This window comes from Silurus meridionalis, chromosome 3 (assembly GCF_014805685.1).
Source record: "Silurus meridionalis isolate SWU-2019-XX chromosome 3, ASM1480568v1, whole genome shotgun sequence".
In the NCBI taxonomy this organism is placed as follows: Eukaryota; Metazoa; Chordata; class Actinopteri; order Siluriformes; family Siluridae; genus Silurus; species Silurus meridionalis.
In genome coordinates, this window is record NC_060886.1 from 31073250 (window position 1) to 31087676 (window position 14427).

At 37.0% G+C, this 14427-nt stretch overlaps 1 long non-coding RNA gene across 2 annotated transcripts in view; it reads left to right on the forward strand.

Moving 5' to 3' along the window:
• Positions 1-14427, forward strand: part of LOC124380015 — a 503784-nt gene that overhangs the window by 469466 nt on the left and 19891 nt on the right. For both annotated transcript variants that reach the window (XR_006924580.1, XR_006924579.1), the window contains one exon: positions 8972-9076. This is a non-coding gene — a long non-coding RNA (uncharacterized LOC124380015). The remainder of the gene's footprint in view (positions 1-8971; positions 9077-14427) is intronic.

Here is a 14427-nt window from a genome sequence, read left to right on the forward strand (position 1 = left end):
ACCGCTACTAAGCTGCCATTGCTGGGCATTTAACCCTCAACTGCTCAGTTGTATAAATTATAAAATGTAAGTCATGTAAGGGATAAGGACATCCACCAAATACCATAAATGCAATCCCTCAAGCACTCTGAACACCATTTGGCATGAACTGGAGCACTGATTGTACACCAAACACACAAAAAAAACATTTACACAAATGTAATGCTCCAAAAGCAAGAGGAAAGACTTCACAGTGGAGTCGAGATTGAGAGAGGATTGGAATAGGATGGTTAACAAGCACATATGAATGTCAGACATTTGATATTATACAGTAGAATATTAATAGTATGAGTGTTTGGTGTGCCATTTTATATATATATATATATATATATATATATATATATATATATATATATATATATATATATATATATATATATATATATACAGTACAGACCAAAAATTTGGACACACCTTCTCATTCAAAGAGTTTTCTTTATTTTCATGACTATGAAAATTGTAGAGTCACACTGAAGGCATCAAGGGCTATTTGAGCAAGAAGGAGAGTGATGGGGTGCTGCGCCAGATGACCTGGCCTCCACAGTCACCGGACCTGAACCCAATCGAGATGGTTTAGGGGTGAGCTGGACCGCAGAGTGAAGGCAAAAGAGCCAACAAGTGCCAAGCATCTCTCGGGGAACTCCTTCAAGACTGTTGGAAGACCATTTCAGGTGACTACCTCTTGAAGCTCATCAAGAGAATGCCAAGAGTGTGCAAAGCAGTAATCAAAGCAAAAGGTGGCTACTTTGAAGAACCTAGAATGACATTTTTCAGTTGTTTCACAATTTTTTTAATATGTATATAATTTCACGTGTTAATTCATAGTTTTGATGCCTTCAGTGTGAATCTACAATTTTCATAGTCATGAAAATAAAGAAAACTCTTTGAATGAGAAGGTGTGTCCAAACTTTTGGTCTGTACTGTATGTATATATATATATTTATAATATCCCATATACATTCCATTCCACATTTAGTCTCCATTTTCTGTTATACTGTAATACCCAACACTCTCTGGAAAGATGTTCCACTAGATTCTGGAGTGTGGTTATGAAGATTTGTTCTAATTCAGCTACAAGGTCAAATCCTGATGTAGGTGGGGTGAGGAGGCCTGGGGTGCAGTCAGCCTTCACATATTGAAACGGTGTTCAATAGTGGAGATCTTCCACACTGACCAGTAGAATGCGTCTGCCGGTTTGTGCTAAATATATATATTTGTAAAATCACATAATTCATGTGCTCTGACAAAATCCTACAATACAAGAGTCAGAGACTGTGATGCAATAAGATGTAACACATGTATTTAATGAAGATATAAGGTGAAGTTTAGGTCACGTTTATAGATTGTAATAATATTATGCCCTGAGCCACATCAGCATGTCTGTGTAAAATAACTGAAGAACCACGTGAGTTACGAGGGTTTGAAAGGTCTGTGTATTAAGAGCAAAAAACAGTGCATAAGACAGGCTTCCATTACGATCATGTAGCTCTGTGTGAGTGAACAGCGGCAGTTGATTAAATTGCTAAGAAAGTATAAATAAGGCAATTTGTATGGTTATAATACTCTAAATAAGTCCAACAACATTTCTATTGGGTCAGAAAGATGGAATGAAAAAGGATCTACACAGGATTTGAAAAAAAAAATAAATTCCCAATTTAATCTGTCGTGTTTCCTTTTATTACTGAGCCAGAGGGAAACAATATCCAGCCATATGCGGTTCTTCTCCAAAAAAAAGTTAGAGGCGCAAATTGTATACGATGTTTTTAGATGCTAGAAAACTAGGAACCCAAACCTGCTTCAGCATGACGATTCCCCTGTGCACAAACATCTGCTTTACATGGTTTGGCCAAATCAGACCCTGAGGTACTTCTCACTCTACAGTACACCAGTCCCTGACTTTACTAACACCTTTATGGGCTGATTGAGCACAAATCTCCACAAAATCTAGTGGAACATCTTCCCAGAAGAGTGGAGCTGATTTCAATAGGGAAATGAAATGAAATATGAAATGGGGTGATCAAAAAGCATGGACCGCTCTGATGCCCAGGAGTCCTGAAACTTTTGTCTAAATAGTGTCTAATACTGTGTGTTTGGTCCTGATGTAAAATTGGACTTGATGACAGAGAAACTTTCAAATAAACTTTAATCTAAAATGGAATCTGCTTCAGCGATGCTCAGGAGATGGGCGGTGTCAACTTTATGCTAAGCTCAATAACGCGGTAATGTTCAACGTTTATTTAGGTTGTCAGTGAAACGGCTTTCGCCTATGAAATCACTGTAGATCAAGGAGAAAGATGGGGTACGAGCCAAACGCTTTTAATTCCGACCACAAGGCAAAATAAACGATTACGTACAGCTCTTGACTATATTTGGCTCTTTAATCAAAGCGTTACAACTTTGCAAAATGAGCTTTCTTCTCTGTACTTCATACTCTAAGTGGATAAGGAATGAGTGAGTAGTCGCATTTTCCTGGCATCATGGAGCACACTTTCTATTTTCCAGCCGTAGGAGGTTCCAAGAAAAACATTTAGCGAGCAGATCCTTTTTAAGCACATATCGTAGATGTGCTAAAGACTCCGGAGCTTCATGGTGACCCATAGACATTCAGATCTTCGCCAGATCTTTCCCCAGTGCTGCATTTTAGAAAGTAGAAATTGCTCAAATGTAATATTACAGCAAAACTATGAACATCAGATCAATAACCATCGTTTTGGGACCGGAAATATGGACAATGGAATGCTTTCGTAGTGAATGAATAAATTATTTATTCACAATTGGAACATCTATAATTCTATGCTTGATAATTAATGGTCACAAATAAAACAATCTTAAGCTTTCAGCAAGCTGTGAAAATAAAAAAAATTATTAAAAAAAACTATAAAATATAATCTTGAGTTGCACGGCTTACATTTTCCTCGGCATCGCTCCTGCCAGTAGCTTCTCAAATGTGCGGAGAAATTTATTTGCAATTCATGGCTCGACAAGAAAAACAAAAATGCAGAGCCTATTTATGAGATGAGACCAATTGTGTGGTCAATGCTTTCCTTTTTCCTCTTCCTTTGCCAAAGCCAGAATGTTATATTCAATCAGCTTTTTTTTTTTTTTGCTGCTATGATGGATGGAGAGTCAGCTGATAGCTTCGGATAAGTCTAGCGCCTGTTAAAAGCTTGTGGGATTGATTGGCTCTGTTGTGCAAGACTGAGAAGATTAAATTGAGATAATAGGATCGGGTCATTAAAACCCATGCAGGAGAAATGGAACGAGGGGAGGAAAAGAAAAAAATAAGCAAGTTTGATTTAACGAGGCTCGGGCCTCTCGTGAATTGCAGTAATGGCTGCGATGTTGATCTTTCATTACCATCTATTTATCCGTTTGTTTATCTGCTTCGTGCAGCAGGGCTACTTGCTATAAATGTCATTTGAATTTAATCAGACGATGAGTCATTTTGCTGACCAGGGGAAAAGGATAAAGACGACTTTGTATCAGTTGTATGGCACTTTATGTAATTGTGTGTGTAATCCAAGCCGAGTGTATGATATTTACAATTATACAAGTTTCACCGGCTTTCGCTTCTTGCAATAACAAGCAGAACTTACTGAATGTTCTGTAGCACATTTATTCGAATCACTGCATATTATACAAACACCTCATGGTGCCTTTATTACACTGTTATGATCACTTTTAAATAGTAGCCTGTTGTGTTTATCTTCACATTTGCACATTTATTGTGTGTATATATTATACTATTTTACTATTTTATAACAATATATATTTATAACTATATATATATATATATATATATATATATATATATATATATATATATATATATATATAATTACATAAAATTATTATTATTATTATTATTATTATTATTATTATTATTGTTATATATTTATAACTATATTATAACAATTTACATTTTTTAAACAAAATTAAATAAAATGCCTGCCTGGTTAAATTATAGATCAAATAACATTTTATAATAATTAAATAAATAATAATGTAATACACTTATTATATTTAATTAAGTAGTCAATTAACATTTAATCTCATCTAGACAATGCCCCTGTGCAGCTCCATGAATATCTGCTCTACATGGGTTGGAAGATCTCCTGCTATAAAGCTTTAACAAGTGTGTTTACACACACACACACACACACACACACACACACACACACACACACACACACACAGCATCCAGGCACCACTTGGTCCATTTTCCTTTTGTTAGATGGTCACGATGGATAGATGGATGGATCAGTTTGTGTATTTTTTCTTTTTTTTCTGACTAATTCTTGGCATATTCTCTCTCTCTCTCTATATATATATATATATATATATATATATATATATATATATTATCCCTGTCTCTGTCCCTGGTCTTTCTCTCTCTCTCTCTCTCTCTCTCTCTCTCTCTCTCTCTCTCTGTTGACCTTGTACTTTATTAGCTTGATGCAGTGTGCAAACAAATGGCTTTCCAGCTTTAGATCACCTCATTATGAGTGTCTGAGCGTGTGTCAGGTCAACACCACTCTGATGGATCTGAAGAGTCGATAGTCGAGAGCGACTCTGCCATTCGTCATTACATCACTGAACCACCAAGCAATATCAACTACAGAGCCCGTTTTCATGTGTTATTATTATTATTATTATTATTATTACAGGCGTGTTACTGATGATAATCTGCAATTGAGCAGAAAATCAATTCGAAGTTGAGAACAGACAAACAGCATGTAAAAAAACAGTCCGTGTTTTCAAACCGATTCGCAAAAGAATTGCGAGATTTTACCATAATTCTGATAATCAAAATAGTTGTAATGATTTAAAACGAATGCACGAAGCTCTCACCGGATTCTGATCCAATTTAATGATGTACTCGGACGCAACTGCAGTATTGTAGCAAAACGACATCACATTATATGTCATTCAGAAGTTTGTATAATTAGTAATAGTTTAGTTTTTAGCTAAAAAGAATAAAAAGCATTTGACTTTAGATCTGAAGGTATCTGAATTCCCTGAATTCTGAATAAGCTCTCACTTCTGGGCCCCTGTGACACGTTTTTCCATATAGTGACTGTAGGTGGCGCCAGAAACATCATCCTTGTGATGCTTTAGAATATTTTTGGACTCCAGATGAAACAGATAGACATTTAAAACAATTGCATTCATTCTTGAAGATGGTCAGATCAATACATGTTGCACAGGTATCAGTCATCATTATGTGTTTGTGTTTCTTTCTTGTGCACATTGAAGAGAAACTTTAACTTAATTAGGACACAATAATCATCTGAGATGCTGCAAGTGAAAATGTTGCTCGCGGATTCTTAATCAATACCTTCTTTTTGGAATGAACCGATTCGTTACTCACCCCATCACGTGTGACGGATATTTCGAGCTAAACCACCTCCCCGTGTAGGTTGTCTGCGATCGTAATCTCAAGTCTGCATCCTACAGAGATAAAACAAGATCTTAAGACTGACTTGGGTTAAGAACAACAGGCATGTGACTTTATTGATTCCACAAGGGCCCTTAATGATGCCTAATCCCTTCTATCGCTCTGTAGTCACGGCACAATAATCCTCCTGCAAAACAAAAAGAATCCCCTTGATTAGTGGTGAACTAACGAGGAGAAAGCGAGCCAGCAACTTTTTGCCAGATATGGGTTTTCTCTCAATGTCAACTGCCACATTAAGTGTGAACGTTGCCGAGTTCGTGACAAAGACGACGAGAAATGGGAAGAAGAGGCACACTCGATCGCTGGCAAGGCGACGGGAGACATCTGGAGAAATTAATGAGGTCACGTCAGCGCAGGGTTTGACAATATTTCTTGCAGCAGGTGGAGGGAAGCCGACGCCGGCCACATCTCTGAGTGCATGACATTTACCTAATTAACTCATGGCTGCTTTGAACGTGCCCTTGAAAATAGCTGAGCAATACGGACCACTCCCAGTCTGCTTCGGCTTCATTATAGGAAATGTCATTTTCTATTTTAACGCAGTGTGTCCTTTATGGCATGGAGGCGTGCTTTTGTGTTCGCACATACATGTCGGTGTCAAGGTCAAGTCAAGGGCTGTGACGGATTGTTGATTTCATGCCAATCTTAAAGCCTGCTTGAGAGATGACAAAGGGGAGGAGAACAAAATTCTGAACCTCATCACGGAGACTTGTCATGGTTGGAATGAGCTAATGAAACATGAGCAGCACATAATGAATTGTACGCGCTCGTAGGGGCGCCACCACCGTCCTCGAGAGTAAGTGCACGCATCCTCGAGGTGGTCAGGTCGATACTCGGGTATTAGTCATCAGTTGTTGGAGTCTGTTTGTACCCTCAAGCCAATTCAATTTTATTTGTATAATGCGTAGACACCGTCTGGATTGTGCTGCACAGCTCAGTAAACTCTCGTGTAGATACAGGTTTAGACCCTTCTGTCAGACTGTATAGAAAATTATCTCTGTGTAATCTGATCAGACAGCTGGTGACCTGAGATGGAAAAAAAACAAAGAAACTCTCACTCGTCTCTGCGAGGTCTTTGCTGTAGCAAGTATTAATATCACAGTTGAATAAAAATAAGATTTGTTTTCGCTTGAGATTTTTGTTCAACTCGCCACTGATGTATCAGTCAGTCAAAGTTCTGCTTCACCAATATCCTCAAATTCTGCTTGTCTCGGTTCCAACCAGGAAGAACATGAGAACATGTTGCAGAAACAGTTCTGACGAACTACAGTAAGAGTTTCTGGTCCATTTATTAGTACATTTATTTTATTGTTTTTAGTAGTAGTTGCAGTCAGGTGGTGGTGTAAAGTATTTGAGTAAATTACTGGATTTGTCTTTTTTTTTTGGCTACTTTCTAGTTTCGAAGATATAAGCAGCTTTCTTCTCTCAACTCAACTACAGTTCTGGTTTAATAAATGTTCCACTTTATTTTAATTGTCTCATTATTACCAATTACATTTTGCATGGCGTTTTTTTTTCTGCCGTGGCTTATTAATTCTGCACAAGAGATTCCATCGCCATCGCCATCGCCATTCGATTCGTCTATTAACGATCCTTCAACTTTTATTGTTAACTGAAGGCCCCTTTTTGAAAAATCACTTTACCACTTTGTCCTTTTTTTTTTTTTTTGACCGACTTGTTTGATCTTTGTTTAATTCTGGCGTGTTGAAGAGGCTGTTGTGTTGCTCTTGATGTTGTTAATCCAGTGTTAATGAGGTGCACAAGTTGATCTGTATTTTAGGCAAGAAAACCAACAGTTTTTGGCTTTTCACTAAAGTGTGTCTTTGTGTTGAGGATTCGTGCATCTTTGAGCCTACGTTTAAAATAGTGTTCAAATCAGATACTCAAAGACTTTGACTCAAATCAAATCATTTGCTGTAAGGTATCAATATTTTTACTCAGGTAGGATTTCAGGGCCTGTAGAACCTCTGCAGCCTCTATAGCCAAGTTCCTTCATAGAGAAAACCCCTGTGCTTGGTGGAAGTGAAGAATAAAACTTTGGTGGAATTGATGTCCTGTTGGCAGCGATCAGGATTTTACAGTGACATGTGATTTAAGGAATTCTGCTTCACCGTGTTGCTGTGGTTCGGAAAGTGATAGAAAAGGAATGAGGATGATGTGAGTATTTATAAACCTTTATAGACTAGTAACATTTTTGTGAGGTGTTGACTTTGTTTGCTGCTATTGTCAAACAACAAACGGATTAAAAAATTGCTCGACTACTATTTCATTTTTATTTGTATAGCGCTTTTAACAATAAACATTGTCTCAAAGCAGCTTTACACAGACAATTTGGTGATTAAAAGTGAATATGTTCTTTTATAAGTAAGTTTGTCCCTGATGAGTGAGCCGGTGGCAACCGGAAAAACTCCCCGAGATGGCATTAGGAAGAAACCTTGAGAGGAACCAGACTCAAGAGGGAATCTCATCCTTATCTGTGTTGCACCAAATGTCCATTTGTGGCAGATATACGATGTTGCGGGGTACAGTGATGATGATCAGAAGCGAAAAGTAGTCCTGAGTCAGTGTAGGAGACTGTTGACATTATCACTGATTAGAAATGAACATTGGCACTGACGTTGGTGGCGCAGCGCAGTGCAGTGCTTGCTGTAAACAGAATGACAAAATGTTTCCACACCTTCAAGTAAAATTTTATTAAATACAGCCTGATTTCGTCACTGATGTTCACTATTTATGACGGCCCACTTCAACATACTCGCTAAATACAGCCGAGTTAATGTAAGTTAATGTGGCATAATTATACAATTCATAACAGATAAAAAAAGCTATAAATGTGATGAAATAACACCCTTTCTATGTTTATTGCCATCCTATAATGTTGGTTGCTATAAATAAAAGGTGATTGCATGTAAATGAGCCTCACAATAGTACAGAACACATTTGTTTTTATTGGTTATATCAGAAGGTTATTTGTTCCTGTTAGAGTTTAAGAAGGAAAACCTGCATGGAACGAGGAGAAACTGCGCCATAGTACCTCTAATAATATCCAGTAAGAAAGTGGAAGCAGAAGTTATTGCACAGTTTTGAACCGGGACATTTCGGTGTGCTGTAAATCATCTACGGCATTTTCTTTAACAAATAAGTACGTGTTCAATTTTATGACAAATGATATAATGGTATCATAATATGACGTGATGATGATGATGATGATAATGTCTCCAGTTGCAGGATTAGAGCAAAGGAGTCACACTGAAGGGTTAGACTTGGGTGCTCTGTCCAAGTTTACCTCATTTCAGAGATGTTTTTCTCCAGCTTTTGCATTCACAGTACAATGACTCCATATATATATATCCTAATCTAAATCATTGTACATTCAAGACTTCTTTCCAGAAAAACTGGAATATACCAGAGATGGGTCAACAGTTCATAAACACACTCATTCATACCTAATGTATCTTACTGTCATGTTTTTAGGAAATGGAAAGAAACCAAAGAACATGGAGGAACCAACCAGGAACCAACTAGATACCCACAGAAACTCTAGGATCAACTCTGGATCCACTGAGCAGGATAAAGCAGGTAGGAAAGCTGAATAAATGAATGTTGTTATGGAATATGGAAACACTCCAACAATCCAGTCTTTGCAAATCTTTTTATTTCTTCCTCACGCCTTTGGATTTCTGTATTAATCTGAGATCAGCTTTCAAAACCAAAACATTCACATTTGTGTCCCCTGCTGAGTTCATGTCCTCTGAGTGCTTAGATTATTGTCCCACTTGATGTACAACCACCTTGACCACAAACACACACACACATTTTACATTCTTTGGCATAAACGTATATGCTTCATACACAAACATACACAGGGAAGGACTTTGGAGGATGAAGATGAAAAGATCAGACACACACACACAAACACATTGAGATTACACCCTCTGCATAGTTTAAAGTTAAATCTAATAGCAAAGTAAATTGTCCGTGGAGAAAATCAATTTAGAAAATTGCTAGAATTCTTGCAGGCCAGTTTCATAGTCATTAATAGATCAGAGAAAACTGGATAGAGAGAGAGAGAGAGAGAGAGAGAGAGAGAGAGAGGGAGGGAGGGGTGGAACTGAAGAACAAAGACAGTGATGTAAACTATATATAATGTATAAACGGTCGTGTTTAATGTTCTTTCTTTTCACCAACACAACACGTCTTAATCCATGTTATTGAACAGCATGTTTGTGTCTCTTTGAATGGTCTGATAGTTACATCTGTAGGTTGCAAGAATGGAAGTTCATGCAATTTTAGTCTAAAAATGTTATTTGTAGAAGTGGCAGGGTGATGGATGAATCTGGCTCATGTCAGGAAAATGTGTAGTAGCAACAATGAAGATAAAGAATAATGATCTGTTTGTCAGAGTTCGTCTGAGGCTGCTTAGAGACAATAAAGAGTAACGTTCAATTTATTACAAACGGAAGCATGTTACTCCTGGATTTTTAATCTTGGAAAATGAAACGGAAAAAAAAAAAAAGGAAGAGAAGTGCAATAGGTTGGCGATGTCAGAAGGTTGTTGGACTGATGCAGGTATTGCAAGTGAGGGATATGCAACCAACATTTCAAGTAAAAGCAGGAAAAAGTGGCAAGTGTGACTCTAACAAGGGCCAAATTTCCATAGGAAACATATTCACTCTAGACATGCAGGAAAATCTGACCTTGAACATGGCACTGGTATGAGATGCTACCATTGGCACAAGCGAGTTCTTGAAATGTTAGATCGTCCCCAGTCAACTGGAGGTTTATAATTGAAGTAAAATGGAAACTTGTTGATGCAATGAGAGCACAAAGATTAGACTCCACAAACTCTCACAGTTGGACCATCGAGTGCTGAAGCACAAAAATCAGCTCCTCTCTGTTGCGTCACTCAGTACCGAGTTACAAACTTCTCCTGAAAGCAACCTCGGCACAAGAACCGTGCATCATGAGCTTCGTGAAATCAGTTTCCATGGCCAAGCAGCTGCACACAAGCCTGAGATGTGTGCTATATGCAGTGCCAAGCATCAGATGGATTCGTGTAAAGCACACCACTGCAGAAGAGTGGAAATGATGTCTGGAGTGATTAATCACACTTCATGGCAGGCTGATGGATGAATCTGGGTTTGGCTTATACCAGGAAAATGCTACTTACTAAAATGCATAGCGTCAACAGTAGATGAGAAATAATGGTGTGTTTGTCAGGGCTTGGCCTTGGCTCCTTTAGTGACGGTGAAGGGGAACGTTAATGTTAGAACACAGAGGCGTTTTAGAACGTTATAATGTTTGCAGAAGTTTGAGGAAGTCCATGTGCTGCTCCAATCGTTTGTGCAAAATGTAATGCTAGTAAAGTAATGGTTCAAAAACCATTTAGTGTGGAGGAACTCCAGTAGGCTTGAGCCTGTTATCCACCAGATTGAGCTGTTACACTGATTGCATGTCAGTGCGAGACCTTATACTTATGTTTATATTCATGGTCTTATCTTATTCATACACCTGAGCAGGTGAGGGTTCCAGGTCTTGTTTAAGGACCCTAGCAATGGCACTTTAGTTGGGCTGGGAGTTGAATTCTTGACTTTTTGACCCAACATCTTAACCACTAAACTATCATTAAAGCTCTTTTCACTGATTTGGCAACATTCCTACAGACATAATTCAAAGTCTTGTCGAAAGCCAGTGGTGTGTTTTTAGTGATAAGCTGCTGCCTTGTTTTTGCACCAAACACATCTTTCAAAACTGCACCCAAAACATCTTTGTCTTATCAGACCATACCACATTTTGCCAAGGGGTTTGGGGTGATTTAAGTGCGCTTGGATCTTGTTGATTTTTATTTTAGTTTAGTTTTTTGAGAAAGACATGTGCTCAGATGTGTGAAGATTCACAGAGATTATTAGCACATGCAGGAGGTGACTGTTACCTGCCAGATCTCCTGGAACTCATTTAATTTGCCATATGACCTTGAAAAGTCTTTTTCTTTTGCTTTGTCTTCTTTGGCAATTTTTTTGGAAGGGGGGAAGTGGCCTCTTCTTTCTAATATAATTGTGGTGTCCATTTTTTTTTCCCCACTTGTTGATAGTGGGCTTCATGTTCTTCCAAAGGTACAGTAATCATTTCATACATCGCTCCTGATATATTCATTTTAACAATGAGAACATTTTTGTACATGATTTTAAAGCATTTAATGCAAGAAATCCTATAAAAAAGAGCTGTTTAGAATTATCATGGGAAACATGGGAAACTTCTTCATTTGTTTCTCTTTGCTTGTTTAAACTTGAATTGAAATGTATCAGTTGCTACATGACATTAAAGCTAGAAAATAAGACCTGATGTAATTTAATTCTATTTAAAATTAAATACAATAACCAATTGACCAAGTGCTTAGCAAAGGAACTATTAAAGCATCATCTTTATCCCAAATCAGGGAAGTTTTGTTTATCTGACAACAACATTCAATTATTATGATCAGATTAACTTTAGTTTCATGATTTCATGATAAAACACCTCTTGGAGAAAGTGTTTGGATTATGTGTTTGAGTTGTTTTATGTGATTTTCACGTTGGCTGCAACCAAATTGTCTTGAGGGAACGAATAAAGATATTAGGATCAGTTCCGTTCTGAATCTGGTTCCTCTCAGGGTTTCTTGCTCATTTCACCTCATTGAGATTTTTCTTGCCGTTCTCCTTTACTAGCTTAAACTTATGATGCTGAAATGTATATATTTTAAATATAATAATAATATTAAATATAAAATTTGTTATTTTCTTAAATAAATATAAATATTTTGTATAAATATATAATAGAATATATTGTATATAATATTTCAATATAAAAAATTAATTTAATTGTTCTATTTCTGTAAAGCTGCTTTGGGACGATGTTTATTGTTAAAAGTGCTACACAAATAAAATAAAATTGGATTGTAATCAGCAAAATGTCAGAATTGGTTGGTACGTTGGTCCGAAATCCTGCTGCCAGTTAAAATTGTGTTCTTTGATCAACATTATATTTTTTATAATACACAAATAATTTAGCGTGAGAATGTTCAGGTATGAATGAAAATCTTACACAGACATAATAAATGTACAAGTTATTATCTATTTTTAATTAATTATTATTCCTTTAATATACAGCAGAAATATCTACACCATGTTTGTTCTAGCTACCAATAGTTGATTCTCAATTGCGAGATGCACATCAAATTATGGAGAGAAGATTGGTGTTTTAAAAGAGACTATTTTAAAGTAACACAATAGTATGCTCTTAAATAACGTGTCCCAAATGGTGTTTGAAGGATAGACCATTTTTCATCATTTCTTTCGGCTCATATAAAGTTTGACGTTGGCTAATAAACATCTCGGCTCCAACAATTTTCCAGCTAGATTTACCTATAAATCTGGAACGCTTATTGTCAAGTTTCCGTACCTTCGTGGAAAAATGCGTGTGCCAGTGTGTGTTTTTCAGGCCTCTTGTTGTCAGCTCGTTACTTTGCCCTTGTGCTACCCTGACAGCTCGGCGAAATTTATCAAAGCTTCCCGAGGAAACGTGTGAAATGACTTCAAATCAGCGTGACATGTTATTTGTTACTTTGACATTTTGAGCTATGGCATGGATATTAATTTGATCTGCTCTTCACTTTACACATCCATCGGAGCTATTTATGGCTTTTGCACCACATCTACGACGGGAGCTATGATGTGCGGTCTTGCGGTCACTATTAATTAAAAGAGATTTGAGATTGGACAGTTATGTAATAAGTTTTTAAGCCAAGTTAAGGTAGACTCGAATACATTGCTTTTGATTAATTGCATCACCTATGCTGTATATGTAGTCGTTATTTGATTGGAATTAATTCTCCATTGGTGGACTAAATAGTGAGAGTAGCGAGTGTACAGTTAAAACTTCCCCCTTAGAGAGATTAAAAACCTTCACAGCTTGTTGTAAATGGATTTAACCTGGTCACAGCTTCTTGTGTTTATTAGAATGTGAGCCAAGTTTAGACCAGTCTCTTTCATTCTCTGATTAGAAGCACATTAAAGATAATTGTAGCTGATGGAAACTGTGCTCCAACAACCTTTTCTTTACTGCTGCTTTCAGAAACTTTTGAAGATACGAAACACGAACTGTGTGTTTAGAGTTTTTACTGTTTTTCTTTTAAATACTATTTTTCTTAATTTAATATTCAAGTAAATTAATGTGCACATATACATCTAGAATGAATGAATGAATGAATGAATGAATGAATGAATAAAGGGAGGAAGAAATACCTTAATGATGCGTTTGGTACTTTAAGCTGCATCACTTTTGTCCAGGAAATGACTTACTGTTGTTACTTCACACAAATGTATACACTGTACAGTAAATTGACACCTGGTCATAAGATTCGTATGTGCTTTCTGAACCTCCACATTTAGTTTGCTGTTATAATGAGATGAACTCTTCTGGGAAGATGTTCCACTAGATTTTGAGGAGGTTTTGTGCTCATGATGATGGTGAGGTGAAGAGGCCTGGGGTGCAGTCAGTGTTTACATTCATCCCAAAGGTGTTTAATAGGGTTTTAAACTTTAGAGGAGAAGATCTTCCACTTCAACTCATGGAAAGATCATCTCGTGTGAACATATTCAGATTTGGTGACTTAATATCATAAGTAACAAAACTCATTACTGATTTTCAACAGCATTCAAACCACTGCTTTTAAACAAAACCACTTTAAACCTGTCTCCTGTTTTTGGCTCTGTTTGAAAGAACAGAGAGAGAAAATGTTGCTGGAAGAAACTTTTTTCTTCTTCTCCATAAGGCACCAGTACTTTTACTCCAATTTTTGCAGTTACAGTATGTCAATTTCTGTTCAACTGGGAAAAAGGGTCTTTTATCACTGACAAAACCTGGACCAGGAAATGGTGTCATTACTTCCTTTT